Source organism: Canis lupus, chromosome 37 (assembly GCF_003254725.2).
Source record: "Canis lupus dingo isolate Sandy chromosome 37, ASM325472v2, whole genome shotgun sequence".
Lineage (NCBI taxonomy): Eukaryota > Metazoa > Chordata > Mammalia > Carnivora > Canidae > Canis > Canis lupus.
The window spans coordinates 23,745,103-23,764,019 of record NC_064279.1 but is presented as its reverse complement, the minus strand read 5'-3'; the positions used below and the strand labels follow the sequence as shown (position 1 = coordinate 23,764,019).

General features: G+C 45.2%; 1 protein-coding gene and 1 long non-coding RNA gene across 3 annotated transcripts in view; one reads left to right on the top strand and one right to left on the bottom strand.

The window, feature by feature from the left end:
• SMARCAL1 (SWI/SNF related, matrix associated, actin dependent regulator of chromatin, subfamily a like 1) overlaps positions 1–664 on the bottom strand; it is a 60,423-nt gene extending 59,759 nt beyond the window's left edge. Inside the window, exon 1 of the mRNA XM_049106742.1 lies at positions 412–664. The gene's annotated coding sequence lies outside the window, so the exon portion shown is untranslated. The remainder of the gene's footprint in view (positions 1–411) is intronic.
• LOC112656755 (uncharacterized) lies at positions 12–16,565 on the top strand. Of its 2 annotated transcripts, none has more exons than XR_003134667.3 (7): positions 12–151; positions 1,429–1,599; positions 5,196–5,306; positions 6,526–6,751; positions 14,894–14,997; positions 15,910–15,978; positions 16,307–16,565. It is a non-coding gene; the product is annotated as an uncharacterized LOC112656755 (long non-coding RNA). The 2 variants fall into 2 exon arrangements; XR_003134665.3 differs by having other exon boundaries at positions 4,821–5,306.
• The last annotated feature ends 2,352 nt before the right edge of the window (positions 16,566–18,917 follow it).

Here is an 18,917-nt window from a genome sequence, read left to right as displayed (position 1 = left end):
AGAACTACGTTTCCCAGCGGGCAACGCGGCCGCAGTTACGCTTCACAAAGTGGGAGTGATGCGCCGGGAGACGGGACCCGTGCTGCAAGGTCTTCCGGGACCTGTAGTGCGGGCCGGGAGCCCGGGCGAAAATTAGGCGCTACGCGACGACGTGAGTGGGGCGGGGCTTGGAGTGATGCAGCCTGGGAATTGTAGTCTTCGTTCCCCCAAAGGTTTGGCCAAACACCTGTAGAAACCCTAGAACGTTGAGGTTTCCCAAACTGGAGTCTCGCGGTCCCGGCTGTCTTCAGGGGGCGTCCCAGACAGCGAGACTGACTTGGTAGCTCTTAATAAAAATCATCTCCTGGAGCATCTGTTCCAGGTATTGATTACCTATCGATTGAAGCCCCAAATCATTTTCCCAGCTCCTACCTGAGCTTCCCGAACTAAGAATTAGCATCATCATCGTCATCGTCCTCATCGGTTGTTGTGCTGACCATCTGATGTGGATTATCTTATTTGATCCTCGCGGTAACCTTATGGAACATGTGTTGTTCGCACCCCCATTTTATAGGTGGGAAAACTGAGACAGCTCTTAGCTAACTTTTTCCTTTGTTAGGCTCTTTGTGATTCCGATTCTGAAGTCCCCTTTCTTCAGCTTAGTGATTGCTAAACTGGCATTATCAGTCGGTTTTCCCCATTTCCGAGCACCAGTACCCCTTTCCTCACACAGTTGACTCAGTTACTACGTATTGGTGGGAAATACAGTATTTCTATGTCGTCAGTGTACACAAATGTTGCTCTTCAGTTTTCAAACATGGCTCACCTGATGGCAAAGAGGTAGATCTCTGTGTAAGGATTTGGAAAACTGGCCGAGATGTAATGTTATGAAAAAGAAAGCACAGCGATTTGTATAGGTTGAGCCATTAAAAAAAAAAAAAAAAAAAAAAAGGCAGCCAGGCTGGCTTACCTATAAATGCATGTAAATTCATAGAAAAAAGGTTTGAAAAGGAAACCCCAAAACTCACCAAACTGCTCAGGATCGGGGTAGATGGGACCCACTCTCCTTTTTAATCTATATTTTCCTGAATTATTTGGATTTTCTTAGAATACCCATATGGAACCTCTGTGACTTTTGAAACACAAAATCATTTTTGAAACATGAAATCAGGGCAGCCCAGGTGGCTCAGCGGTTTAGCACTGCTTTCAGCCCAGGGTATGATCCTGGAGTCCTGGGGTCGAGTCCCGCGTCGGGCTCCCTGCATGGAGCCTGCTTCTCCGTCTGCCTCTCTCTGTCTCTAATAAATAAAATCTTTAAAAAAAAAAAAAGAAAGAAACATGTAACCATTTTTTCTTAACTGACACACACATTGGCCTGTCTTAGCCCCACTTCAGGGACATCAAGTACTAGAAAGTGTGCAAATTTCACTCTCCCTCTTTGATGGCCAGGTAAGCACGGTGACTATGGCTCCATTTTCTCAGCTGCGAAGTCAAGGCAGACAACACCATGGCCTTGCTAAATCTCCTTGTTGTGGTGAGGATCAAAGCAAGACAACAGAAGTGCTCGGTGAACTGTGAAATCCCAGAACAGATGCCAGATTGATGTTGCCGTTATTTGAGGTAAGTCTTCTTGGTCTTTCATTTCTCTACACCCAGCATGAACTTTCCTACTATACAGATGAACAGAAATTAATGAACACCTTTCCCTGCCCTGCCTGTCCCCCAACAGAGTCCATTAATTTGCTAAGATAGTTGGGCACTGTGCTCTTCATCCGTGTCTGCCCCCGATTTATATGAGAGTGACTTCACTCTGTTGCGCTCAGTCATCTCACCTGGAAAATGACATATTGCCCTTGGATACCTCCAAAGAGGGCATATGGGCCAGTGGAACTCGGATCCTAGATTTGCTGTAGATTCATGGATCTTATCCTTCCAAGTCCCAATTGGTCGGTCTGGAATTGGACTAGAAGTTGCAATTACCTTTCTAGAAAAATTCTAAAAATGGGTAGTTGAAATAAGAATTCAGTAAAAAAAAAAAAAAAAAAGGTGGGGTTCTGGGTGGCTCATTCAGTTAACTGTCTGCCTTTGGCTCAGGTCATGATCCTGGGGTCCTGGTATTGAGCCCCGTGTAGGGCTCCCTGCTCTGAGAGCAAATCTCTTTCTCCCTCTGCCTCCCCTCCTTCCACTCATGCTCTGTCTCTCGCTTTCTCGCTCTCTCAAATAAAATCTTTTGAAAAAAAAGAATTTAGCAAGAAAGAAAGAAAGAAAGAAAGAAAGAGAGAAAGGAAAGAAAGAAAGGAGGAAAGAAAGATCAATCATCTTCGGAAAGTAGTATAATCAGATACCACTTAATATTCACATCTGCTTTGCCAACAGCATTGTTATATTGAGGCCTCACGATATGCAAGGCTTCCCCCTCCCCCCATGCTGCTGAGGTTCTTGAGGCAACTTATGTGAAAATTCACTCATTTAAAGGTTTGAAGGCCTGGAGGAGAGCGCATGATCCCAGGGATGGAAGGAGAAGAGAGGATAGTTGAGGCAGTTGAGCTCTAGCTGAACTTGACCTCCCTGGCAGCTAACACCAAAAAGTCAAAAAGTAGTGCTAGGCCTTCAAAGAGCACGCAGCTGAAGCTCCCAAGCACGGGGCAGCTGGGCAGCGCCAAAGTGATTGGAAGCCTCGCCTGGTCACCTTAGAAACACCCAAACAAAAGGACAATGTAATGAGTATCTTGTAAAGTTAAAAAAAAAAAAAAATGTTTTAATGATTAATATAAGTACATTTAATGACTTAATTATTAGTAATTGTATAAAATGATTTGAGAGTTTTTAATATTTACCTGGTTTTCTTTAGTAAAGCGATGATGGTTACAAATACTTTTATTTATCAAAATAAAAAATTGTTTTGCCCTGAAAGAAAAATCCAAGAATGTTTCATCTGTGCAATCCAAAAAGCCGGCAGACACCATTGTCAGCGAGTAAGATCTATTACTGGCTCTCCAAAAGTTTGCAACATCTGGAGGATGGAAGGCAAAGAGTTAAAATTGTCAAATTGATTTAGCCAAGGTCCTCGGTATTTGTCTCAAATGTTGCACAGGACTCCTTACACTTAAAAAAAAAAAAGTGTTGTTTATCTGAAATTCAGATTTAACTGGGTGTCTTGTATTTTATCTGACAACCATAAAGACAGTCCACTCGTGTTATCAGTTAGGCTTAACTGAGCTGCAAACAAATATACATTGATACATAGATGATTTACAGATCTATCGATACGTCGAATCTGAAAGCAAGAAGAGGCTTAGGAGCCTATGTAGTTTCCCAGGGGAGGACACTGAGGCCAGATCAGCCTTTGTGTGTTGTAAAAATGCCCCCAGAGAAGTGAGCTTGCCTGATGTCACAGACCAGGGACAGAGACAGGGATGGGAAGGGGAACCTCAGTCCCAGTTCGGGGCTCTCTCTAGACACTAAGTACGTAATTATTGCACGCTTGCCCTTCCCTGATGGTATGTGTGGGACCCTACAACGATCCCCCAGAGAGGCCTTGACAGCTCTTTGGGGAGAGAGCTTCTGACAGCCTCCTCAAGGGCATGTCATCGCTGAAGTTAATTACACCTCGAGCGCTGTGATAAGATCCTGGAGCAGATGCAAGACTTTGGGTGGATAAGGAGGCTGTTGGCGCTGCCAGTCGGCAAAGGCATTTACATATCCAAGCACAGAGGAGCTATGTGAAGGTTTATAAGCCAAGAAATTCACCTTCCTTAGCGGTTGTTCCGTTCTGATGGACTTAATTGCTCTGAGTCTGACAGTTCGGTTTTTCTCCCTACTGGGTCTGCCTTTCCCTGGCTCTCCTCTCCCCCCAGAAGTTAAATGTATTGCAAAGACAGAAACTCCAGGATTGTTTCTAGGCTGTGCATTCCATATTTTGGTGTGAGTATTCTCCAAGCATCTTAATTTCTCCTAACTGTTTGGTCTTGGTGGCTGTGATTATTTCACAAGCCTCTCTCTCAAATCTGGCACATTCTTTGCCCAGGATGGCTTTGTATATCCTTTGCCAATAGCATCCCCCTCAACACCCTCGTCCAGTTTTTTTAGACCTGTAAAATTTCACTTTCTCCGTTCCTCTAAAATCCCAAATTCCCCTGTATTTATCCATCCATTCATATATATATATTTATATATATATACATTTAGCAACAATTCAGGGACCTATGATGGACCACATACAGTGCAAAGGCACTGGGGTTGCTGTGGTGAATAAGAACCTGAATGTGTCACCCTTTCTCCAAAAAGCTTACAGTCTATTTGGGGAGGCAGATAAAGAAAAAGGAAGGAAGGAAGGAAGGAAGGAAGGAAGGAAGGAAGGAAGGAAGGAAGGAAGGAAGGAAGGAAGGGCGAGAGAGAGAGAGAGAGAGAGAGAGAGAGAAGAAGAAGAAAGAAAGAAAGAAAGAAAGAAAGAAAGGTAAGAAAACAAAAGACAGAAAACAAATAAAGAAAATGATAATGGCCAGAAGGGTTCAAGTAGAGACTGAACAGGGAACTATTACTATTTCAGAGTGGTTAGAGAGGGCCTGGGTTTGGAAGGAGGGGCAGGCATTAACCCTGAGGCCCAAAGGAGGAGTGGAGCAGCTCTGCAGATGTCAGAGCAAGGAGGGTTCTGAACCAGAGGCAAAGGCCAGCACCACGGCACCCAGATGAGAGAGAGCTGGGCCCATTTGCAGAGGTGAAGGGAGGCCATTGTGGCTGCAGGACAGTGTGAGGCAGAGGGCTGGAGAGATGGGTAGGGCAGATCCCTTCAGGGTCCCGCAGGCCATGGTGAGAAGCTTTGGATTTGGTTCCAATAACAGGAGGAAGCCACTGGAGGATTCATGCGGCAAGGGTGTGATCCGATGAGTGTCTTGAGAAGATTGCTCCCCGCCTCTGAGTGGAGCATGCCCTGGAGGAAGGCAAGCGTGCCAACAGGAAGGCCTTTTCAGAAGCCATGGCAGGCGTCCAGAGAAGAGATGACGCTGGCCTGGCTGGATGCTCACGTTGGAAAGCTGCCTGGAGGGAGACTCCAGCACCATCTCTCCTTCTCAAGGAGCCCGAATGTCTGAGGCCGAAGCACACCCACACTCAGAGCTCCATTGCTCACCTCCCACTGACAGCAATAGCTGTGAGGTTGGCTTGGAAAATCAGGGTAGTATACGGAACTCTCTTAGGGACTGTTGTTTTTTCTGTAGCTTCCTTGCAGGCGTATGAATTGGAACAATTATGTGCTTTCATGATTATTCATGGAAAATGGGGGCAAAGAGGAGCTAAGCAGCTTCTTCGAGGATATAAGCAACACCAGGGTAAGCGGAATCTGAGCTGTCCTACTTCCTACTCCTTAATCACTGTGCTCCTCCATGGGTCCTGCAATGAGAGGACAGCCACCAGACTTTGTTCAGGGTTCTACTCTTGCTGTCGTTTCATCCCTCCCGTGGGAAATGGCTCATGTGATGACACCCCCTGTGCTTCTACCGATGTGCAAATGTGACTTTGGATTGCCATGGGCCTGGTGCAATGTCCCTGAGGGCCACAAGGGGGCGAATAATAGTCCGTGAGAGCTGGGTCTTGGTGGCCCTGTTACCTGTCCCGTCTGGGTACCTGTCCCCTCTGTCTGGGTCCCTTTTTACACTTTGCTTTTCCATGTTTGTGCTCGTCTTTTCCTAAGTCTTTCTTTTTCATCTTATGTTACATGTATTTGCTTCTTATCCTCCTCTTTTTATTTCTGCGCCTCTAATCCCATATGCAGCCTGCCCACACCACAGAACAAAAGCTTATTTTCAGTAGTTTGTGCTATGGGTTGAATTGCTTCCCGGGTTTCAGTTCTCGGAGAGAGTAAGTGGAACACTGTACACGCCCTTCCCCTCACCTCCCCCCTACTCTCATTTGTTTGAGTCTTGCTTACATGGTTGTCTGTTGCCTCCTCGGCTTCAATAGAAAAAAGGAAAGGGGATCCATTCCTGACCCAACTAAAACATCGCACAAGTACAAGGTGCTCCAACTTTTTTTTTATTTTATTTATTTATTCATGAGAGACATAGAGAGAGAGAGAGAGGCAGAGACATAGGCAGAGGGAGAAGCAGGCTCCATGCAGGGAGCCTGACAGTCCTCCAATTGTTGAAGAAGTTCAAGAATAGGGTGAAATTTAAGAGGCCTTGGAGGCTGCATCCTGCCTCCATAGTAGCCGAGATGGCATCTAAAGGACCAGCCAGGGGTGTCTGATGACTCAGTGGTTGAGCAGCTGCCTTGGGTTTAGGTCTTGATCCTGGGGTCCTGGGATTAAGTCCCACATCAGGCTCCCTTCGGGGAGCCTATGTCTCTGCCTCTCTCTCTGTGTCTCTCATGAATAAATAAATAAAATGTTTTTTAAAAAAGAAAGAAAGAACCGCCCAAAGTGTGGAGTTCTTGTGGATTTGGGGAAAAGCCTTCCTTCCCTTATCCCAGTATTTTAGCTCTTACTGTCAAAAGATTCTCCTAAGTATTCAATCCAAATTCTCTGCAAGTTCAGCTTTGTTTTTTCCGCAGGAGGAAGATAGATGGAAGGAGCCACTAGGTATTTTATATTCTGTTGACCCGAGGGCCTTGCAGCCATTCCTTCCATGGAGCAGGCGACGCGCTGCAGGTTCGGGCAGCCAGGTGGTGAGGACGCAGGGTTGGCTATCTACTGCAAACAGAACCATCTGTGTCTGCATTAGACGGGGACTCACGCAGACGAAATCAGAGAGAAGGAGCAGTGCCATTCATCATGAAGGTGAATTACCCTAATTGAGTGGTTAAGAGCATGAATGCTTTCTAGGTAGTTTACAGTAAGGACCTCCTACTCCTGGACGCAGTAATAGAAAACCACGGCCCCATCAGATCCATTTGGGAAAGAGCATTAGCATCCAATCCACTCACTTCCTTGGTTCTCCAGCACTTGTTTTCGGGAAATCAGCTCTCTCTCAGCAATCAGTTCAATATTATTCTAGTTTTTATTTTCGATTTCCCTCGTAAGCTTCTGAAAGATCAGGGCCTCTCTTCTTAACCTACTGGTACGGCAAGCGATGTGTCGTCCGTATGTGTTACACACTCAAGGCTTTTAGCCTTCGGGGGTAGAAGCCTCTGCTTCTAATTGATGAAAGTGAATCCCTATCTTCTGCTACCCCTGCTTCCATTCCACAGACAGCTCCGGAGCTCCTGCTCCGCGCCCCCTCCAGCTTGCTGCAAGCACATCCTTCTCTGCTTGTAAATAAACGAAACAGTTATTTGCTTTTGGAAAAAATTTAGAAGGCCCGTTTCGGGCTGTCAGTTGGAGAGATGGCATTTTAAAATATTAATTAAAATAACTATATACTTTTGAATAGTCAGCAGTCACATGATTCAAACTCCATACACCTGTGGGATCCCTGGGTGGCGCAGCGGTTTGGTGCCTGCCTTTGGCCCAGGGCGCGATCCTGGAGACCTGGGATCAAATCCCACGTCGGGCTCCCTGCATGGAGCCTGCTTCTCCCTCTCCCTCTGCCTATGTCTCTGCATCTCTCTCTCTGTGTGTGTGTGTGTGACTATCATAAATAAATAAAAATTAAAAAAAAAAAACTCCATACACCTGCAAGAGTACATACAGGGAAATGTTTTCTTCTGGCCAGAGGCAGATTTAACGTAAACTTCGGGGACTCTGGTTTGCATAGGCCCCTTCTTAGGGCCTGCACCTAATTCTGTGTTCATGATCTTGCATTATTTTCTTTCTCTCTCTTCTTTTTAAGATTTTATTTATTTATTCATGAGAGACACACAGAGAGAGAGGCAGAGACACAGGCAGAGGGAGAAGCGAGGCTCCATGGAAGGAGCCCGACATGGGACTTGATCCTGGGTCTCCAGGATCATGCACTAGGCTGAAGGCAGGTGCTTAACCGCTGAGCCACCCAGGGATCCCTATTTTCTCTTTAAAACCTTCCCTGTCCCCCCCCCCAGATTGTCTGGACTTCAGTGCCTCCAAAACTGGACTCTGCCTCTGCCCCCATTTCTGTCTCATGACCACCCCATTCCCTTCCCAACCAGCAATCCACGTCAGCAGTTTCTTGCATATTTGTCTGGGTATATTTTACACACATTTAAGTAAAAACATGTTTATCCCTCCTTCCTTTTATGAAAGTGGTGGCTATACGCGGTTCTGCACTTTGCTTGTTGCAGTTGTTTCGAAGCGAGTTAATTTCTTTGCAGTTTGGTTTTGCCCTCTGTGAAATGGAAATCATTGTACCGGGATGCCTGGGTGGCTCAGCGGTTGAGCATCTGCCTTCAGCCCAGGTGTGATCCTGGAGACCCAGGATCGTGTCCCACATCAGGCTCCCTGCATGGAGCCTGCTTCTCCCTCTGCCTATGTCTCTGCCTGCCTCTCTCTGTGTCTCTCATAAATAAATAAATAAAATCTTAAAAAAAAAAAATCATTGTACCAACCCTGGAGACTTCCTGTCACCATTAACAGAGATCATGTAAAGCCCTTAGCCCAGTGCCTGGAACATAGTAAATGATCAATGGGGGTGAGTTATGATTCCATTGTTACTCCTGAAAATACCCAACAAAGCTACAATAGTGGAAACAGTGTGGTACTGATAACACAATAGCAGGTGGATGAACTGAAACAAGACGTCTCTGCAACTTTGTATTATTTGTGTGCCAGATGCTGTGGTCCATGGGTGGAATACAAACCCCAAAGAGAAAAATGTTGTCTCAAGGAGCTTAGAGTCCAGGAGAAGAGAAAAGACTTGTGTCCAAAGTGCAATAGAAAAAGAACAAATTGCTACAGGGACTGGCTAGGAGCTGTTTGTCCACTAGAGCCCCGGGGGCAGCAGAGCCCGTGTAGAACCAAGAAGGCTAAGCCGATGCAGTGCTATCTGATCTGGCCTTTGAAGAATAAGCAGGGGTTTGACCTCCAGAAATAAAGGGGAAAAATGGTAGTCATAAGGATGATCCAATCTAATGGAATCACAAGCGCTGAGGAAAATTTGGTAATTAAATGAAATATGTTTGATTTTTTTTTAAAGATTTTATTTATTTATTCACGAGAGACACAGAGTGAGAGATAGAGACACAGGCAGAGGCAAAAGTAGGCTCCATACAGGGAGCCCAATGTGGGACTTGATCCTGGGACTCCAGGGTCGCGCCCTGGGCCGAAGGCAGGCGCTCAACCACTGAGCCACCCAGGCGTCCCTAAATGAAATATGTTTAAAAGAGAGAGTTGCAGGCTAGTTTCTGGGCTGACATGATCTTTGGGGTCCTCAGAAAAAATCTGAAGCAGTAAGGGAGGTCTGGGGGTGCCTTGGTGGGGGGTGATACGTGGGCTTTGATTTCATTTGACATCTCAGTCCCTCCACTACAATTTAAATTGGGGGGAGGGTAGTATCAATATTAACTAAACGCATCCCTCATGAACAAACTCAAAGTCTAAATCTTTAACACTTTATCAATACCATGTTCTAATTACATATGAGGCTTTGAAAGTCTGCTGCTGAATGATAATTGCTGTAAAGCAGATTTTAGTCATAGGGACTTATACATAATAATCGCACAGATGAAATAGGGGGCTTATTAGTGTCATCTGATTGCAACTGCGGATCTTGACAGCGCCTGGAACGATGGGCTCCCCCAACACTCCTCCTGCCACTGCCCCTTTATATCAAGGGGTAAAAGTGACACTACATTTGCCAAATGGCCCGTAGGCCCTCCAACCACACCCCAAGGCCAGACAGGGCTTTGGGGAAGCTGAGTGCCAAGGTCTGTGTTAGATAAAATGCTTGACCTTAGAAATTCAAAAGCCCTATGGCTAAGTCAGCTTCTAGAGCAGTCCAGACCCCAAAGAGGAATTGGTTCCTCACTGCTCTGTGATTAGATCAAAGATGTTTGAGACCTGAAGAGGGAGGAGCCCCTCTAGCCGGCCCCCCAGCACGTGTACGGTGGATTTCTTCTTTCCGTCTGGCGCCTCTTTATCCAGCTACTTCTCTCTGTCTAGATCTTCCCTGGCCCCCCCCAGACCTCACCCAAGCAGTGTATGCTCTTGGGTGATCAGCAAGTCATTTAGGGAAAAGCCTTTTAATTAAGAGGAGAGCGACAGATTATTAAATCAGAGTCATTTATTACCCTGCCATCTGGCCAGCACTCCTCCTGGCCCCTCTTTTGCTCTAAGCCTGCACAGACATAAAAAGAGACAAAGAGAATGAACAGAGAGAGGGCCTATCTCTGCCTGGACTTGAGAAAGGCCCGCCTAGCCCTTCTGAAAGCAGGGGATGGCTCTAGGAGGATTTCTCAAGGTCTTTTCCACACTGTGGAAGCCGGGTCTTGGTTTTCCTCACCTGCAAAATGGGAACAGTAAGGCCTGCATCCATGCTCATGGGATGCCTGGCACAAGGATGGCGTGGTGGAGGCACCTGGGAAATGTAAGTTAACTCTGGAGCCAGTGCGTTAGGAGTTTAATTCTGAAGGTAGGCAATAATGATGGGGGGCAGCTGCAGTGGTGGCAGGGGGGCAGGAGTGAGGCAACAAAATGTTTCTTCCCAGTTAAGCCCCCATTGGTTCTCCTTCTGTTGTGACCCACAGGGGCAGTCCTTGGCCCCCTGAATGTCAGCGAGCTCAGGAAATGCATGCTCACCTCTTGTCCAGATCCCCTCCTTGCCTGGATGTCAGGACAGTGACCCTAAGGGAAATGCAGCTGGAGACTTCTGGGTCTGGTTTGGGCCTAACAAGGGGCCAGCAGACACTTACAGAGATGCCAGCACCAGAAGACGATAAAACAGACACTAATTCCTAATAAAATCACTGGAACCGGACAGCTACGCGGGGAGGCTAATACAGGCAGCATGTTGGAGACTCAGTTATCACAGGCAGCATTGCCGTCAGTGATGTGACTTTGCAAAAACAGTGGACAACTCCTGGTAAAGCACTGAGCAAATAAAGTCCATTCTTCCTGTAATTTGCCTAGCAGTCCCAGCTTTAGTGTGTACTGGGCGCCTACGAAAAAACATTTTAAAAATGCCTTTGGAGTACATGTAAAACAGCATTAACAACAACAACAACAACAACAAAACAGCATTAACATTTTAAAGATTGGCTCTGTAACTCCGTGATGGGACATGGGAAAGTTGTGTGGAGCGTGCGGGTGCGGCACATGCAGGGTTGTCTCACAGATTGCAGGAGGTCAAGCTGCACTGTGCACTTCCCTACCTATGCCCACCTTCTCTGTGCCTCGAGCAGGGGCCCTACAGATCCCTGAGCCAACGCCCCAGACAGGCCACACTTTTCCCAAGTGCCCTCTAGAGGGGTCATCCTGCGCTAGACTAAATATTAGAGCATGAGTCAAATTAATTAAATGCAAAATGTGACTCAAAGTAAATAAAATGTAAAAAAAAAAAATGAAAACTGACACGTTTAGATGTAAAAAAAAAAAAGCACCTTGAAACAATCAAGAAAATTTGAACTAGATACTAGGATGGTATGAAAGAATTGCTGTTGATTTTGCTCAGTATAATAACGAAATAATTACTCATTATTGAATAATGAAATAACAAAATTGAATATTGAAATACTGAAAAATGAAGTAATTTCATGTCAGAATACCAACAAACGTGCGTCCAAGAATACAAAAAAGCAAATCAGTCTCAGGTTAAAATCTCAATAGTGATGATCGGAGTACAGTGTGTCTATGAGCTTTATAGAAACTGTTTCTTGGGGTGTCACTCTTCTCTGGAAGCTTCCTTCATATGACACAAAGGTAAGCCCTCGGTTGCGGTTGCGGAGCTTGGATCACTGACTTCCACCTCCCCCCACCCCAACAAGTGATTGTTCTAGGTAGGGCCAGGGCACACCTGACCCAGTTCAAGCCCCTCAGATCCCCTTTCACAGGGACTTGGCATTTTGAACTAAGAGATGGGGAGTTTGGGGTGTGAGAGATGAAAAGCGACTCCTAGTCATATCCTTCCCCCAAATTCCATTTCTTTGTGCCCAAGCACAAAGAAAGACTGTGTTAAAGATTCTTTCATTCTGGGGACAAGTGACAACCAGGAAGAGATTAGCAGATCGAGGATCGACTACCACAGATTAGGTCCCTTGGAAGTTACAGCTGGAGAATCACTAGCTTCTTCAATTTAGTTATATTTAGATAAACCCTGTAAAGAGTTTTGGGTTGAACTTGGCAAATCATCTGTCTTTGCATATGTTAGAAATTATCATTTAAATAGAATAGCTGTGGTAGCCAGCCTCCAAAGGGCTGCTGGGTACTCCCCTTCCTGTTTATTCTCCTCCTTTATCAAACAGGGCTGATCTGTGTCACCAGCACAATATTGCAAAATACTGGGTGTGGAACGTGACTTCTCAGGCCAGGTCAGAGAAGGCATTGAGGCTTTCACCTTGCCTGTCCTGGGTCACTCACTGGGGTTGCAGAGGTGGGAGGCCAGTTTCTGTGTCCCAAGGACACTCCAGTCACCCCACGTGAAGAGATGTCTGTGCTGAGCAGCCTCCTGGCAAGCTGCTGCCTCAGATACTTTGCCTTTGTGGATTTTCCCCCTGGAATCCCTCTTCTCCCAGACGCACAGTGACTTGCTCCCTGACCTCTTTCACGGCTTGCTTCAAAACTCACCTTCTCTGTGAAACCTTCCCTGATCACTGTATTTAAAATTAAAAATCTTTCCCTGGCCTGACAATTCCCTCTCCCTCCCCTGCTCTGTTTTTTCCATAACCCTTATCGTCATTTATATTTTATTTAACCATCTTCCTTATCTTTAGCTCCAGAAGGATAAGGATTTTTGTGGGTTTGTTCCTTGCATCCTTTGGGTCTAGAAGCTTTTCAACAACTGTATATTATGTGAATGAATAAATGAATTAATCTAGTTAATTTAAAAATGAAACACATTATTAGGGGTTCCTCATAGAAAAATTAGAGACTATAATAAGCCTTAAGAATGAAATAAGAACCATCATATGGAAATACCCAGTGCTAACATTTATTATGGATCTGTCCTGACTCTTCTCTTCAACGCCCTCTGTGTTATAAGCAGTGGAAATCCACTTCAGCTGACTCCAATACAGGAATATTTATCAAAGGCTGCCATGGACTCCGGAGAAACCTATAGGGCTCAAAATATCTCTGGGCCTGAAGGGAACTAAATCTCAACAGACACCAAAACTGCTCTCTCTGGCTCTAAGGGGCCTGGCAACCTCCCTCCCAGGGCATCTCTGCTTCATCTGTCCACTTGCTTAGATCTTCTGTCTCCGAAGACCACTTTCCTTTGCTCACTCATTAGTTGACATGTGGTCCTCATATCTGCTCCGCAGCCTCTATGATTTTTCAGCCTCACTGGCTCCATCTTTCATTGTCCCAATTCCAAGTTCCCAGAAGACCGCCAGCTGACTCCAGGGAGCTTTATCTGGTAGACAGGGTCACAAATCGGTATTCGTTTGCCAGGGCAGTCATAACAAAGCACCGTAAACTAAGGGAGTAACCAATAGAAATTCCTTGTCTCATAGTTCTGCAGGCCAGAAGTCCAAGATCAAGATGATAGTTGGGCCAGTCCCTTCCGAGGGCCTGCATGGAGGGTTTGTACCATGCCTCTATCCTAACTTCACATGGTTTCCTGGGATCTTTGGGATTCCTTGACTTCTGCTGTATCACCACAGTCTCTGCTTCATCCTCTCATGGTGCTCCCCTTGTGGGTACATGTTTGTATCCAAGTTTCCCCTTTCCATAAGGACACAGTCCTATTGGACTAGGGTCTGCCTTAGTGACCTCAACTTAACTTGGTCATCTAGAAAGATTCTATTTCCAAAAGAAGGTCACATTCACAGATACTGGAGGCTAGGATTTCAGTATCTTTTGAGGAAACACAGTTCAACCCATGCTTGTCATATGGAAATAGTAGATTTGCACCTTCAATTGGCTATAGTGGAAACAATGACCTTTTTCTGGTACCAATGTTGTTTTCTATGTAAATATATTTTTTTCATGCAAAAATGGAACGATACTGCATGTTTTTCCTTTAACAATGTATTTTGAAAATGTCCTCATGTCAATAGCACATTTTACCTTGTTTTCAATGGCGGCATTGTATTACACTATGCAAACATATCATAATTTATTTAAGCAACCTCTTATTGTTAGATTTCTTCCAATTTTTTGTTATTTTGTTTTGCAGTGAATATCTTTGTTTTGAAGTCTTTGTGCACACTGATAATTATTTCCTTAGGATAAATTGCTGGAAACAGAATTAGTGGTTCAAAGAATATGACATTTTAAAAGCTTTTGATATATTTTATCAAGTTGATTTCCAGGAAGTTTGTTAAGAATTTCTGTCTCCCCAACATCTTTGCCAGTATCCAGCAGCATACTTATGGTCAGCCAAAGTCAACGAGATTATAAAACATCCTATAATGGTTTTAGTTTCTATTTTTGGAATGAAATTGAAGTATTTCTGTGTATTTATTGGTCGTGTGCATTTCTTGTTTGGGGAAATTGTCAATTGATTCGATTTGTCTACTTTTCTATTGGATTTATTTGTTCTTATTTATTTGTATTAATTTTCTACCTTAGAAAAATTAACCTATTCTATGTTGTAGCTATTCTTTTCACGGCCTGAATTTTATTTTCTGTCTTATTTATAATGCTTTTGAAATACAAAAGTTTGAACTCTATCAAAATTTGTGTCACTGGATTCCTTCCTCTTATGCTTAGAATTTCCCTATGTATGGGGGAGACAAACAATCACGTATATTTCCTTTTATTTTTTTCTCCATGTGGTTTCTATTTTTACATTAAAAGTGCTGATGTGTATGCTGTCCTTACCTCTGGTAGATTGATATGGCTACAAATCCTTCACCACCCTTACCTCTGAGTAGTGGAGTCTAATTCATCTTCTTTTGAATCTGGCTTTAGTGACTTGATTGACCAACAGAATTGATGGTAGAATTGATGTCCTGGGAGTTCTGAAGCAAGGTTATACCCTTGTTGCGCTGGCTCATAAAATCCCCAGTCTCCAGGTAAGAAGTCTGACTATCTTAAAAGCCACCTTGCCGGAGAGGTTATGTGCAAGCACTTGACCATCCTAGCAGAGCCCAGAATTCTACCCATTGGCCCCAGGGCAAACTCAGTATCACCAAGTAACTCTGTCAACACTAAATGGAGCAAAAGAACCGCCCAGCCAAGCCCTGACCAAGTTCTGGCCCCATAAACCCATGAGATATAATGTGTACAGTTGTTGCTTAAGCCACTACATTCATTGTAGAGTAGTTTGTTATGCAAGAGTAGATAACCGGAACATTACCTCTTACCTGCAGTATCCTTACAGCAGCTGTGAGATGCAGGTAAAAGCATTAGAGTGGTAGGGAAATAAGAGTCAGGAGCAAGGGTATTTTCATCAGTTGGTAATGACTGATGATATTAAAAGTAGCAAGGTTTATCGTTGACACGTACTTTGAGGCAGGAAAAAAAGGCAAATCAATCCCAACTTGAGTGTATTTAAAAAAAAAAAAAAGCTTTTCTTCAATAATTAAAATCCATGGGGCATTTTTAATGTACCATACACAGTGCTAAGTTTCTGACACAGATTTTTTTCATTTAATCCCCAATGGACTCCCTGTGAGTAGCTGCTGTTATTGCCCCATTTTATAGACAAGGAAATGAGGCTTTGAGAGTTTCAATAACAGGGCTATTTAGAATCTGAGTCCTTCTGTCTGAGACTGCACGCTTGGCCACAAGGCTAACCTCATTTCCAGGGTGAGGCTCTGATATCAACTTGCAGAAAGTGTCCCTTTTCTAAGGGACAGGTCTGGACACCGGATCCTATCAGATCCTCCTTCCCTCCAGATCCTACCATTTAGATGTTCCTAAGTCCCTAAAATCAGAGGGGTGAGCCAGATACTTTCCAACCTTTTTTTTTTTTTTTTTTCCAGAAGTCCTAACCGGTAGTTCCTAAACTTCAGCCACGGGCCTGGCAACATGGACAATACAAAGGAAAATGAGTGAGCCTGAGATTCAGAGTGCCTTTTTTTTTTTTTACCCAGGGCCCTCTGTTTCCAGACACCTGGACTGATGGGGTAAAGTCACTTCATCAGGAAGCACCCTGAGGGGAGGGTTCATGTCCAATTCATCCCTATATCCCTAGAACCTGACACAATGCCCAGCCCCTCAGGATGTGTTTGATGCTATAAAAGAAAGTGCCTCAAATTACAGTGTCCTGAGCTGAGACCCTCACCCTCTCAGACCACTCTGAGGGCTTCCCAGAGTATTGCCTTACCCACTGCTCAGGAACAGGTCCAAGAGGTTATTTCATTCTGCTTTACCCGCAAGCCACTGCCTCAGCGACGGACTTCCATGGCATTCCTACTGGGGACTGGGGTCCTGCGACTGCCACTGTTTCTACTTCTCAGGCCTCAAGGAAGGGGACACGGCTCACTGCTCTGAGGCTGGGTCCCAAACGGGTGTCAGCTGCTTCCCTCAGCCACGACAGCAACATTGGAATCAGGTTCTATATCTTAAGGAGAACTTTCTATAAGTCTGGGATTAATGAAAGGAAATTGTGAAAACTGAGAATCATTAAAAACTATGGGCCCCTTTCAGGCTTATCCTTTATTTTTATTTATTTATTTATTTTTTTTTTTAGGCTTATCCTTTAAATGCATTTCCTTGTGTGGCTCCTGGCTGGCCTCTGTTGACAAAAGGCCATTGACTCACACCAGAAATATCCTGGGGCTGTTCTTGGTCTTGAGGTACCAGCTGAAGGTATACTCTGAGGAGCACAAATAATGCTTTTTTCTTCCCAATGGAGGTTCCTCCTCCTCATAGTCTTATAGCTAACAACTGATTAAAGTCTTGCCAGGACAACTGACAACAGGAGTGTCCATCTGCTTCAAGGGCAAGCCATTCCCCAGCCCCCCTCCTCCCCCACCCCCTGCCACCGGGGGTGTGTCTGGCCCAGATAAAACAATCTGCAGAATGGTCTGACATTAATCTGCGCCTTCAACTGGGTTCTCCAGTCTTATCCATGTGCACCTTGTAAATGAGTGCATGAATTATCTGACCAAAACCCAAGCACCCACCCCGATTCCAACCAATCAGCTCGACACCAAGCATCTTCTTAAATATTCAGAAAGCTTCCCCTTCACACCAGAGCTTATAAATTCTTAGCACAACTCCCAACCCTGTCAACGCTATCCTCCCCTCCTCTGGCCATTGCCTGTTCCCCAAGCCCAAGACCATTAATCACTCTGCTGCCTGCCAGGCCCTTTCTGTCAGCAACCGTTCCCTTTGACCCTCCTTGTCCATCTTTCTCCCTCGCCCCAGCCTCTGACAGAACAGAGTGGAGGCTCACACCTGTTGGAATGGGGTGAACAAAATCAATCAACAGGATTATGAATCTCTCCCACTGCCCCTTCCTACCCTCCACCATTTTCTCCTTCTACTTCTCAGGAGCATGCCAGGATTTTAAATTTCCTTCTGGGATTGGCCAAAGGGAAGTGATAGCAAGAGGAAATGAGAAAGGATTCAGGGGAAAACAAGAACAACAGTAATTGGAGCACCCTGCAGAACTCGGGAAACATTCTGATAGCCGGCTGCAGCCAGCACATGGAAAAGTTCCCCAACCTGGACCCAGATTCCCACAGGGGAAGAAACCTAAATAGGAATGAGAGGCGGAATATGATACTTTGCTTGTCAGCATCTTCACCTTATTTTTGTTAAAGCCTGCTGCCTAATTTCTTCAAAGCTCTGGTCATATGGGCATGAATGAATTGAGTGACTGGTGTCTCAGTAGGAGCCAAAATTATAAAGTAGGCCAGTCTCATCTTCTCCGAGCTCCTGGCAGTATTAGCTCTTTGTGCTAAAAGGAGCAGACACAAGGGCCTCCCTTCCACTCCCAGGAAACCTGCTTTAACGGTGACCTGCTGGGAAACATGCTCCATCCTTTGTCATCTAAAACCTTCGAGACTCTAATGGCAGGAATTGCAGGCCCGATAAGAAGGGAGGGTGTCATAGGCAGGTGGGTAGAGGAGATATTTTTAGGCAGCCAGAACCTCAGAGAACCCATCAAATCACAGAGGCCCGCCCACTCCACCTGTGTCAGCTTTAAACTTGGATTGAATTTTTGGTGGCACAAAAGATTCTGTGCCTCCTGCCACTGGGAGGGCCCGTTCTCCCACTCTGCTGTCTCCAGTTTTTCCACCCTCCAGCATCCAGCTGGCTCTGGCTCAGCCTGAAGGAGGGCAAGCAGTTGGACCAGCTTCACCAGACTGGCCTTTTATCCCAGCAGAGGGTGAAGGGCCAGGCCGCCCCAGGGTTTCCCTGCTGCCTGCCAGGTCCTTTCTGTCAGCAACAGTTCCCTCTGACCCTCCAAAAGGGCTGCTGACACAGCTGCTCCAGATTCTAAAGTACATGTGCTTAGGGTGCCACTGACTGAGAATATTTGGATGGTGGGAGAGTAGTTTCTAGCACTTTGGGAAAGCCCAGCCAAGTCCCTAGTCTCTGCAAAGACCATTTCGGAAAATGAGACCTAATATCTGGTAGGTCAAGTGATGGAGGATGAATAGGGGTAGAGCAGTCAGGACATGTGGCTTCTGGTTCTGGCTCTGCCACTCAGGAACTGTGCGACCTTGGTCATCATCCCCCCTCCCTGACCCTCAGTCTCCTCCTGTGCAAAAATGAAAAAAAGTCAGATAGAATGTATCTAAGTTTACTTTTAACTCCTTCCTTTTATGGATCCAACATCATTCAATATAATCAAATACCTACATGGAGCATACAGGCAAAATCTATGAGGAGTCAGTGGAATATGAAATTGTGAGAAGTTGTCCATATTCGAGGGCCATACTTTGCTTAATTTTATTAATATTTGCGCAGGAATTTTTTTATACTTGGGAAAGGTGAGCTGGAGAGGTTGGGAAGTACCTTATTCCATTTTACTTGC